This window comes from Equus przewalskii, chromosome 18 (genome assembly GCF_037783145.1).
Source record: "Equus przewalskii isolate Varuska chromosome 18, EquPr2, whole genome shotgun sequence".
Taxonomy (NCBI): Eukaryota; Metazoa; Chordata; class Mammalia; order Perissodactyla; family Equidae; genus Equus; species Equus przewalskii.
Window position 1 is genome coordinate 11,098,260 of NC_091848.1, and position 9,604 is coordinate 11,107,863.

The window sequence follows — 9,604 nt, forward strand, 5'->3', positions numbered from 1 at the left end:
GTGAGTCATTCAGAAGTTCTACCTTCCAGCACACACACCTTTCATACATATACACAGACCCTTTGTGCCTTACTAGTTGGGCTCATGGTCCAATGTATTTTGGAGTTTTTATCTACTTATGACTGAATATTTACTTTTACTTCTTTGACATGTATTCATTCAAAAACTGTAATTTCTTAATATTTAAATACAGGGACCAGTTTGACATGTAGAACACTTTCCTTTCTTGGTTTGCTTTTTGACACTGTGTCAAAGTATCATTATTTCCTTTACAAGCAAAGATCTTACAAGTCCTGACCTCCTATGCTTCTCCATTTAGGCTCTGTGTTATGTTAGGTAAATACTTATTTTGCTTTAGTTTGCTCATCTGTAAATGGGACTAATAAAGGACCTACCCTATCAGATTCTTATGAGGATTAAATAAGTTAATACACATTATACCTCTGGAACGTCCATATGGTGTAGATTGTCCTGAGAATTTTGCATGGCACTTTGAAGGTAAGAAAGCTCTCAGATCATAATACTCATCAAATTTTAATTTTGTTATTGTTTGTTGAGACTTGTGTCCATATCATTTCCTAAGTGCTATATGGGATACTAAAAAACTAACATGTCTTCCTGCCCTCAAGGAATTTATTCACAATTTAATGGATGAGAAAGATGTACAAACCACTGATTTTAATTATATTTTAAAAGAAGATGAAATAATAGATGTGTGAGAGGAAAGTGTGATTAATCCCATTAGGGAAAATCCCTGAATGCTTCATTGAAGAAGTGGAATATCAGCTGAACCTTAAAGGATGAGTAAACTTTGAAGGGCGGGCTGGTATGAAGTTCATGCCAGGCAGGGTGACTAGCAAGAGCAATGGACTAATGATGAGAAGTGATATGTGTAAAAGGGATAGAATAAGGGTCAAACAGTGAAAAGTCCTGGGTGCCACATTAGAGGATGGAGCCCTATTTTGGAAGGAACCAGGAAGGTCTAAAAGTTTTTGAGAAATAAATGGATGTGATCCCAGCCATGATATGCAAAACATCATTGCACCTCCGCTCTGCTCAGCCTCTCTGTTGATTCATTTTTCCTTGCTTCTGGATGAGGTCCTAGAAAGATCCCATGACTTTTCTAGTCACTCTCAAGTTTTATTGCATAATCCAATTTAAAAGTATGGTTCTATGTTATCAAAACTTCCATTTCTAATCCAATTCAAAGCTTGTTCCCTTGCCCAGCCCAGGCCTAAACTCAAGTTCAGAAGTGGAGAACAGAGAAGAGAGGGGCCTCTTCTCTCCATCCTCCCCCTGCTCTTGTCCTCCACCCCTCTTTTGGAGGATCCCCTTTCAAGACGACCTCTATTGGGCCAGCATGTGGCCTGTGAGAAAGTTGTCCCTGGAGTTTGCTGTTGGTGGAAGCGCCACACTCTAGTCTCTCATCTTCAAATATGGGTCTGATACCAGCTCATGAATTTCCAAATTTCCAGAAGGCACAAACCAGGCTCTCAAAGTGGTTCTCTCAAAGCCCTCCACGCTTGGCATAAGGTGAAGAGAAAGCTTTCCATGGAGAGGAGAGAGTAAGGCAGCAGTCCTCTGACAACTCCAAAGATGCACTAGGATAGTAATGAATTGCTGTACCCTGGGGTCACCCTGTCTGCCCCCCTATCCTGGCTTCTCCACTTAGGCTCTCTTTACTTTAGGTAAGTATTTAATTAGCCTTAGTTTCCTCATCTGTAAAATGGAATTAACAAAGGACTTATCAGATTCTAACGAGAATTAAATAGGTCAATACATACTACACCTTTGGAAGGGCATTTAGCACACAAACTCAGCAAATTATAGGCTGAAAAGACTCTCCTTAAAGAAAATCTCAAGGACTGGCCCCATGGTCAAGTGATTAAGTTCTCCCACCCCCTTCGGCGGCCCAGGGTTTCACTGATTCAGATTCTGGGCACAGACCTAGTACCACTCATCAAGCCATGCTGAGGTGGCATCCCACATAGCAGAGCCAGAAGAACCTGTAACTAGAATACACAGCTATGTACTGGGGGGCTTTAGGGAGAAGGAAAAAAGAAAAAGAAGATTGGCAACAGATGTTCGCTCAGGTGCAAATTTTAAAAGAAAAAAAAGGCTAAAGCCAAGTACATTTGTCAAAAAAAAAAATCTCAGTGTGACCCCATGGCCTAGTGGTTAAGTTCAGTGTGCTCTGCTTCTGCAGCCTTGGTTGGGTTCCCAGGCAGGAACCTGCACTGCTTGTTGGTGGCCATGCTGTGGCAGTGTCCCACATACAAAATAGAGGAAGATTGGCACAGATGTTAGCTCAGGGACAATCTTCAAATATTAATTCGTAGCACTTGTTATGTGCCTTCAAAATGACTGAAAAGCTGCGTCACAAAACTAGATTAATACTTCCTTAGCAAAACCTGAATAAATTGTCTAACACACGTTGTTTTGAGGTCTCTTCTGCGAATCTGGAACAACAAAAAAATTCCATTTTGTATCCTGCTATCTAGTCAATAATTTTTTAATCCTAAGGATAATCTTGGAGTAGGGACTGTTATTATCTCCATCTCCAGGTAAGGAAAGTGAGGCACAGAGAGTTAAAGTGATTTGCCTAAGCCACCTGGTTACTAAGTGAGGGAACTGGATTGGGACCAAGTCACGCGAAAGATGACTGACTGAAGTTTAAAAACTATTTGGCATGTATAGTTTGAGGTGTGCTGAGCGGGACATTCATGAAAATAATTTGTTAAAAAATCAGATCTTAATAACTCAAATTAAAGATCAGAACTAGCAGTGTAGATGTGAGACCCATCAACATAGAGATGGCTTGGATGAGATGACTGAGGAGAAGATGCTGAAGGGGAAAGCCAAGAAGGCTATGAACAGAAACTCATTAAATCCCCTGCATTTAGGGGGATATAGAGAAAGGAAGACCAGTGAATGAGATCAAGATTTGCTTAGAGCAGATGTTACAAACTAGCAGCCTTCGAGCTACATTTGACTTGCAGATGTGCTTTGGATAATGGGAAAATTCCTTTTAAAATGTATTATTCCATATTTAAAGAATCAGAGGATGTAGGCACACTGGGCCCATATTCCTGTTTGGGAACAAATGACTACATTTAATTGGCTCATACCTCTCTGGGGGAGGCAGGCACTTTCCAGCTGGTTGGAGGCCCTCCACGCCCAGTGATTCACCTGCTGAGACTCCACCTGCCCACACCTACATGGGGCCTGCCTGGCTGTCGGGGAACTGTGCGTGTGACCCCTGCTTTAGAAAGGTGGGGAAAGGTGGAAAGGAAATAGGAGAACTCAGAGATACAATTCCAGAGAAAGATGACTTTCAAGAAGAAAAGGATCACTGTCTCATAGGCTGCTTAAAAAGGAGAAGAAAAAATGGAGGACAAGAAAAAGATTTGTGATTTAGGACTTGGTAATTTTGGGAAAAAACCCATTCCCTGAAGGAGAGGACAAGCAAACTGGGATTAAAGAATGAATGGAAAGTGAGGAATAAAATTGGCACCTACAGACTGCTCTTTCAGAAAGTTTGACAGTGAAGGACACAAAGTGGTTCATTTGGTTTTTTTCCCCTCTCAACAGAATATTTAAAATGTTCTTGGCCTCTTCAAGATACACGATCCCTCCTAGTCATGAGCCTCCGTCATTTGCCTGTTGATGAATCTTATTCATTCTCGATCCGTCTCACTATAGAAGGTAAGGTCCAATGTAATCACGATAGAAAGGATTCAGAATCCATGAGAATTATTGATGTTGAAATGAAATCAAATACCTGGAAATTTGCTTTCACATGAAACTTGCAAAGAATATGTTTAAATAATTGTGCTGATAGACGCTTGGAGAAGCAACTTTTTTGACTCACTGACTTTTTCTATTGTCAAGTTTTAATTTGTCCCCTCCCTCTTCTTTCCTCTCTCTCACATACACACACATACAATATTTGTATTACGTATTCTGTCATAATTTTTTGACATTTCAACTTCTCTAAAATTAGAGCACGTCTTACAACTAATAGCACAGCAATATATAATTATATCGTAACTTCCTAACGTAGTCTATTTTCTAGGAACACATGGAAGGAAAGTGTCTGTGACTACATTGCAAATAACTTCTATCTCCTGGGCCCAAAAGCAGATAGAATACAAAGGCAAAATCAAATGAAATATGTGTATTAATTTTCAAACAGTTTGAAGTGGCTCAATTTTAAATGCCTGATCGATCATAATAGTTATTTCCAAGTTGGAATAAATAACTGCCTGTTGGCTTCAGAGACAATGGTTGTGCTCAGTCTGAGATATCTGTATTTGCTTTTTTCTATAATAAAAACGACAGACCTGAGAAACCAGGGAAAAAAATCCTTCTGCTATTTTAAGATACTGTCGATCTTACTAACTGTGTTTTTGTGCCATCATTAATCAGTTGTCTGAAGACAGAGAAGGGGAAGGAAGCCTGCAGACCACTTAATGTGCCTCACACTTTAAGGCAGCAGCAAAGAGCATAGACTTCCCGGATGTCTACCTTAGTGAGACTCTCCACATAATTAATGCATATTTGAAAGCCCAATCTAAAACTTTTCAAATCTCAAGGAAGACGTTCGGTAATGTCACTGAAATTGCCTATTTAGTCCCACAAGATAACGTGCATTAGCTATTACCAGGGAATTACATTTCACTGTATTATAGAATCTGAAATATCTCCATTGTATTTCAACTGTATGTTGATAAATTTTAAGTTAAATTTAAGAGAATGCAAGTGATGGTGCCAAAATGTCTATAGATAGTATTCTTAGAAGTTTGCATTTCTATAGAGAATGTTCTATAACTTAAACTATGTGAGCAAGCAGTCTGACTTATATCTCTAATAATTATATCATGATAAAAACTGTTTAGTGTTTTATACTTTACAAAGCACTTTTCGCATCTATTATCTTGTTCAAACTTAGAAAACTAAGAAAACTATCTAAGGGAAAATAATGATCTCCACTTCAATATTGCAGTACTATTGAAATGGCAAAAAAGCCAATCCCAGTTATATTTAGTCTCTTAAATTATTATTGCCATCAATCTTGAATATGTGTGCATTATGGTATCTAATGTGCAGTCTTCATATTGCACTATCTTGCATTTTATACACTTTTTCTCTTCTATTTTAGATTTTTAAAAGTGAAAAGTAAGACAATTCTGGTTGAAAACATATGAAAATGCTATGCATTAGGCGACGAAGAATTTTACGAGTCCCAGGCAAAAGTTTCCAAAAGTCATTCTTTGCAAAGTGGCACATTCCCACACACTTAGTATTCAAGTACATTATCCACCTGACAAGATAGTAAAATATCCTGCTCATTGATACAGGGCTCATTTTTCAAATTTTAATAATTTTATTAGTCCCTAGCAAGACCTTTCAAAACTTTGCAAAGAATATTAATAACTCATTAAAGATTAATTAGATGTCAGCTTTAAGGTCAAAGAGTTTGAGTGGTTTCTAGTTATCTGAATTAAAATGCATCTGCTCTGAAAAGAACACATAGTATAAGACCCTCTGCCCTCTTCACCAACCTTAAGTTTTTATTTATCAAAACACGCACATAAACATTAACTCAAGTGTCTTTGACAGCAATTAAATAAGAAGGTGATGGCGATATGCATGCTAGTAAAGAAATGTGGGACAGCAGGATGTCTTCAGAGGAAGACTTGTTACCTCCTGAAGCCTGAGTCACTTAGTTCACTCACTGACACAATCAGAGGCATGTCATCGTGATGAAGTCTTCACCGTCTAAAATCTGTATGTTGTTTTCATGGAGTGTAACCATAAAATTTAGTTGAGTAAAAGTTTGGGAATAAGAAGATAAATGAAAAAATAGATATCTAAATGGAGAATGGGGAAATTTTGAGAACTATGAGGTAATAGAACAGAGAGAGGAATAGGAAGAGAAGAAAGGTCTAACGGAGTGTTTTTGTTCTTAATTCTGACTTTGATGTGTTTATAGAGCCAGAGAAAAACGAATAATAATAAATGTGAAAAGAGGCAAAAAACAGCGTTAAAATTGTTTACATCAAAACTATTTATTTAAATCATTGATGTATTTTGAATGTGACCTCTGGTGAATTATGTATCATTTTCCTTTCATTTTCCCCATCTTTCAAATTGGAGTAACAATAGTACCTGTGTTGATGGGTTGTTGTGAGAAACACTTACTGCACAAAAACGGTTACACTAGTCTTCGCATGGTGGATTCCCAATAATTGGTATCTCTTATTATGACAATTAGTTTTTAAAATATCTAAATATTGCATTCCAAGAACTTTGAATTAAAAAAAAAGAGATAATCTGGTGAACTGTGCTGTTATTTAGCATGATTGTGCAAATTTCTGTAGTCATTTTCACTACCAATTTGGGGAAAATTATAGTTTCTCTGTCTTTCAACGGGTGTATTTCTCTCATTGTAGGTGCTTGTAAATCCAGTCCCAAAGGTTTGTTAGTTTCCTTTTTTCATAAAAAATGCTCTGGGGGGAGATTATATTCCTTCTTGGAATTCTCTAAATTAAATGAAAGACTGCCAGTCAGCGTTGCCAGTTTTCCTTTGGTCCTGGCATACAGAACATGACTTGGTTTCCAAGGCAAAGCGTTCGATAATCCGTATGCAAAGTAGTATTTTTACATAGCTCTGAATGTCATATCCAAATGTAAAGCTGCCTGTTGCCTCAAGTGTGAAATTCACTCTCATTTAAATTTTGTGTTTCTCTGCAACTAGCGATGCTGGTATTTGCGGACTGGACCATGGAAACGGGTGACAGTGGTTCAAAGTACTAATAACTGTAACCTCTCCCACTGTCACCTCTGTCCCCACGCAGAGGGGTTCATGTGAAGCTACCACTGGGTCAAAGCAGTAAATCTGCTGGAGCCAAGGGGATAAAAATATTTCTTTTTCTTGTCTTGATGATATTTCACAATCTCTTCCAAGTTGTAGATTTTCCAAAATGCTGTGATCACCAATGTTTTTAGAGAGCCCATGTTTAAAATTATATGGTTTCTTTTATCATTTGAATTCAAATATGTAATAGATTGGATACCAGGCTATATTCAGATTTCTTTGCCTGGGAACAGTCTGCTCAGCAATTAAAGTTTGGTTTTTAGGAAGAAAGAATATTAGGATGTCTGTCTCTGCTCACTTACAGAGAGCATCCTGGAACCAATATCCCGGTTGGTAACTGTCCATGATGATTTAAAGATACCGGCCATTTTTCTGAATACATTTCATCTCAAGCTTTTGAGGTTAATTTCGGTTCAAAGTGCCAATTGAGGACGAAAAGGTTACTAGAGAGTTTGCCTATTCATTATGCAACCCACTTTTCATCTGGGTCCCCAGTCATAGCACGCCTGGACCACTTTTAATCTTCCCACTGTTTCCTGCAATGGCTGCTGCTCCTTTGAACTACCTTTTCTGATGCAGAGGGTCAATGACAAGAAACTAGTGTCTCTGTGGTTATAACCAGACCTCCCATTTAGGTAAAGCACCATACCAGAAATCTGGATTTTTAAAGCTATTAATTGTAGTAAATGTACAAGGTACAGAGAACTGCATCTCACATGAGATAGCAAAAATGATAATAATGGCTATTATCTAGGACTCAGAAAGGAATGTAAGAAAATATCCTTTATTTAGAGAGGGAATTTATTCATCACAATGTCAGGCAAGATTGTGTAGCCACTGCTGTGCAGCACATTGCCTTAAAATTTAATGACACAAGGCAATAACTATTTATTATTTCTCAAGAATCCATGGGTAGACTGCGCAGTTGTGCTGGTCTAGACCAGACTCAGCCGGATTCTCTCACGTGTCTGTGGTCAGCTGGCAGGTCAGTTATGGCTGGCTGGTCCCCAGTGGCCTCTTAGGTCTAATCTCAGAACTGGCACACCATCACTTGTGTTGCAGTCTACTGGTCAAAGCAAGTCGCAAGGCCAACCAAGAGTCAAGGAGGAGAGAAATAAACTCCACCGCTTGAAGGGAGGAGCTGAAAGTCACATTGCAAAGGACAGGGATACAGGCTTGGGAGGAGAATTGGGGACGTTTTTAAATCAACCACAATTGTTTTCTCAGATTAAGAAGGGCAATATTAATAGCCCCTCATATCCTGGATCACACCAACTCTTTAACTCATGGTACACTCCATAGGTCAAAGTGAGATGTGAGGTTCTGAATACTCTCTAGCCCTTAGTGAAGTTAGCATCTGAGAAAAATAACTAAAGTGCTCCATATTGTTGTTTTGCGCTGGGTAACACATTTCTGCAATGTTTGGTTTAACACAGATGTAATTTCTAATGGAGTCTTGATTTTTAAAAAAAGGCTGTTCTGAAAGTTTCTTCTTTTTTCCTTTTTTCTTGGATATATATGTATCTGTGTGTATATATGTGTGTGCATATGTATTTTTACACTTCCACAACATGCCAGCATCCTTGTTATTCTCTGGTAGTCTGAGGCACTATCTTGATCTGATCATTCCAAAGTTCATTGCCCAGAGGAGGAGGAGATGCTACCTGCCTCACTGGGGCCAAAAGGTTGCTCTATATAGGGTGAGGATGTTAATAAGCATGTTTATTCATGCCTTCATGTTCTAGTTGTAATAGAAAAACTCATAGGCTCAGCAAGAGGGGTCTCAAAGTCTGGTCCATAATTTTGCACCTGGGGTAGCTGCATTTCAAACACTCCATCAGTTGTAGTGTTGTCATCCCTGTTAAGAATTTAATGAGCACTAACAGGCCTAGCTAATGTACAGAACACAGAGGTAGCCACATGCCCTGCCCAGCAAGCTGTTGCATGAATACAGAGTTGCTGGTGTGCATGAGGACCTGGGACCTCCCCATTTTCACTCACTTCATAAATCTAGATGCAGACCTCACTTTGGGGCTCATATTATTAAGAGGAGACTACAGAGGAGAAATAAAGCCCATTTGGTAAAGTAAATGGTATGCCTGCTTCTGTAGCTACCCATGGTTTATTACTGCTGTATGTTATTTCCAGCAGTACTTGTAACAGTGATCATAAGGGGCCTTTAAAGACTTGCTGATGCCTCTTGGGCAGTTTCAGAATAATACAGCTTATAAATAATTCTGCCTACATATCTTATGTCTCCAGGATTCCTTTTGCCTCGCTTTGTTCGTTATGAGTATATTTGCATGAAAACAGGTTATTTGGATCTTTGTCCTTTGAGAGCTATTGCTTTTTCTTCCCTCCGTGTCAGAATCTCATGCTTTCCGTGCCGTGGTCATTTCCACAGCCAGGTGAAGATTTTGGAACTGTAGGGACACAACATAGGAACAGATAAACCTCTAAGAGACCACTATGATCTTACTAAAATTTGTGAGGGTTTTTTAACTTTTTTGTTAATTGGGGATTCCAAGTTGGCTATTTGGACTGCAATTTAAGTGTGTGTGTTGGGGGGGTGCAGTGTTCGCATTACAGTGACATTTAATCGTACAACAGGTGTGTATCTTTTATAGATATCATCCCTCTGCATGCAACAGAAGTTATATATTAGAATCAGCAAAGTATATGTGATTCTTTTTAGTTCATATTGTTTTTATTCTCCAAAGACAT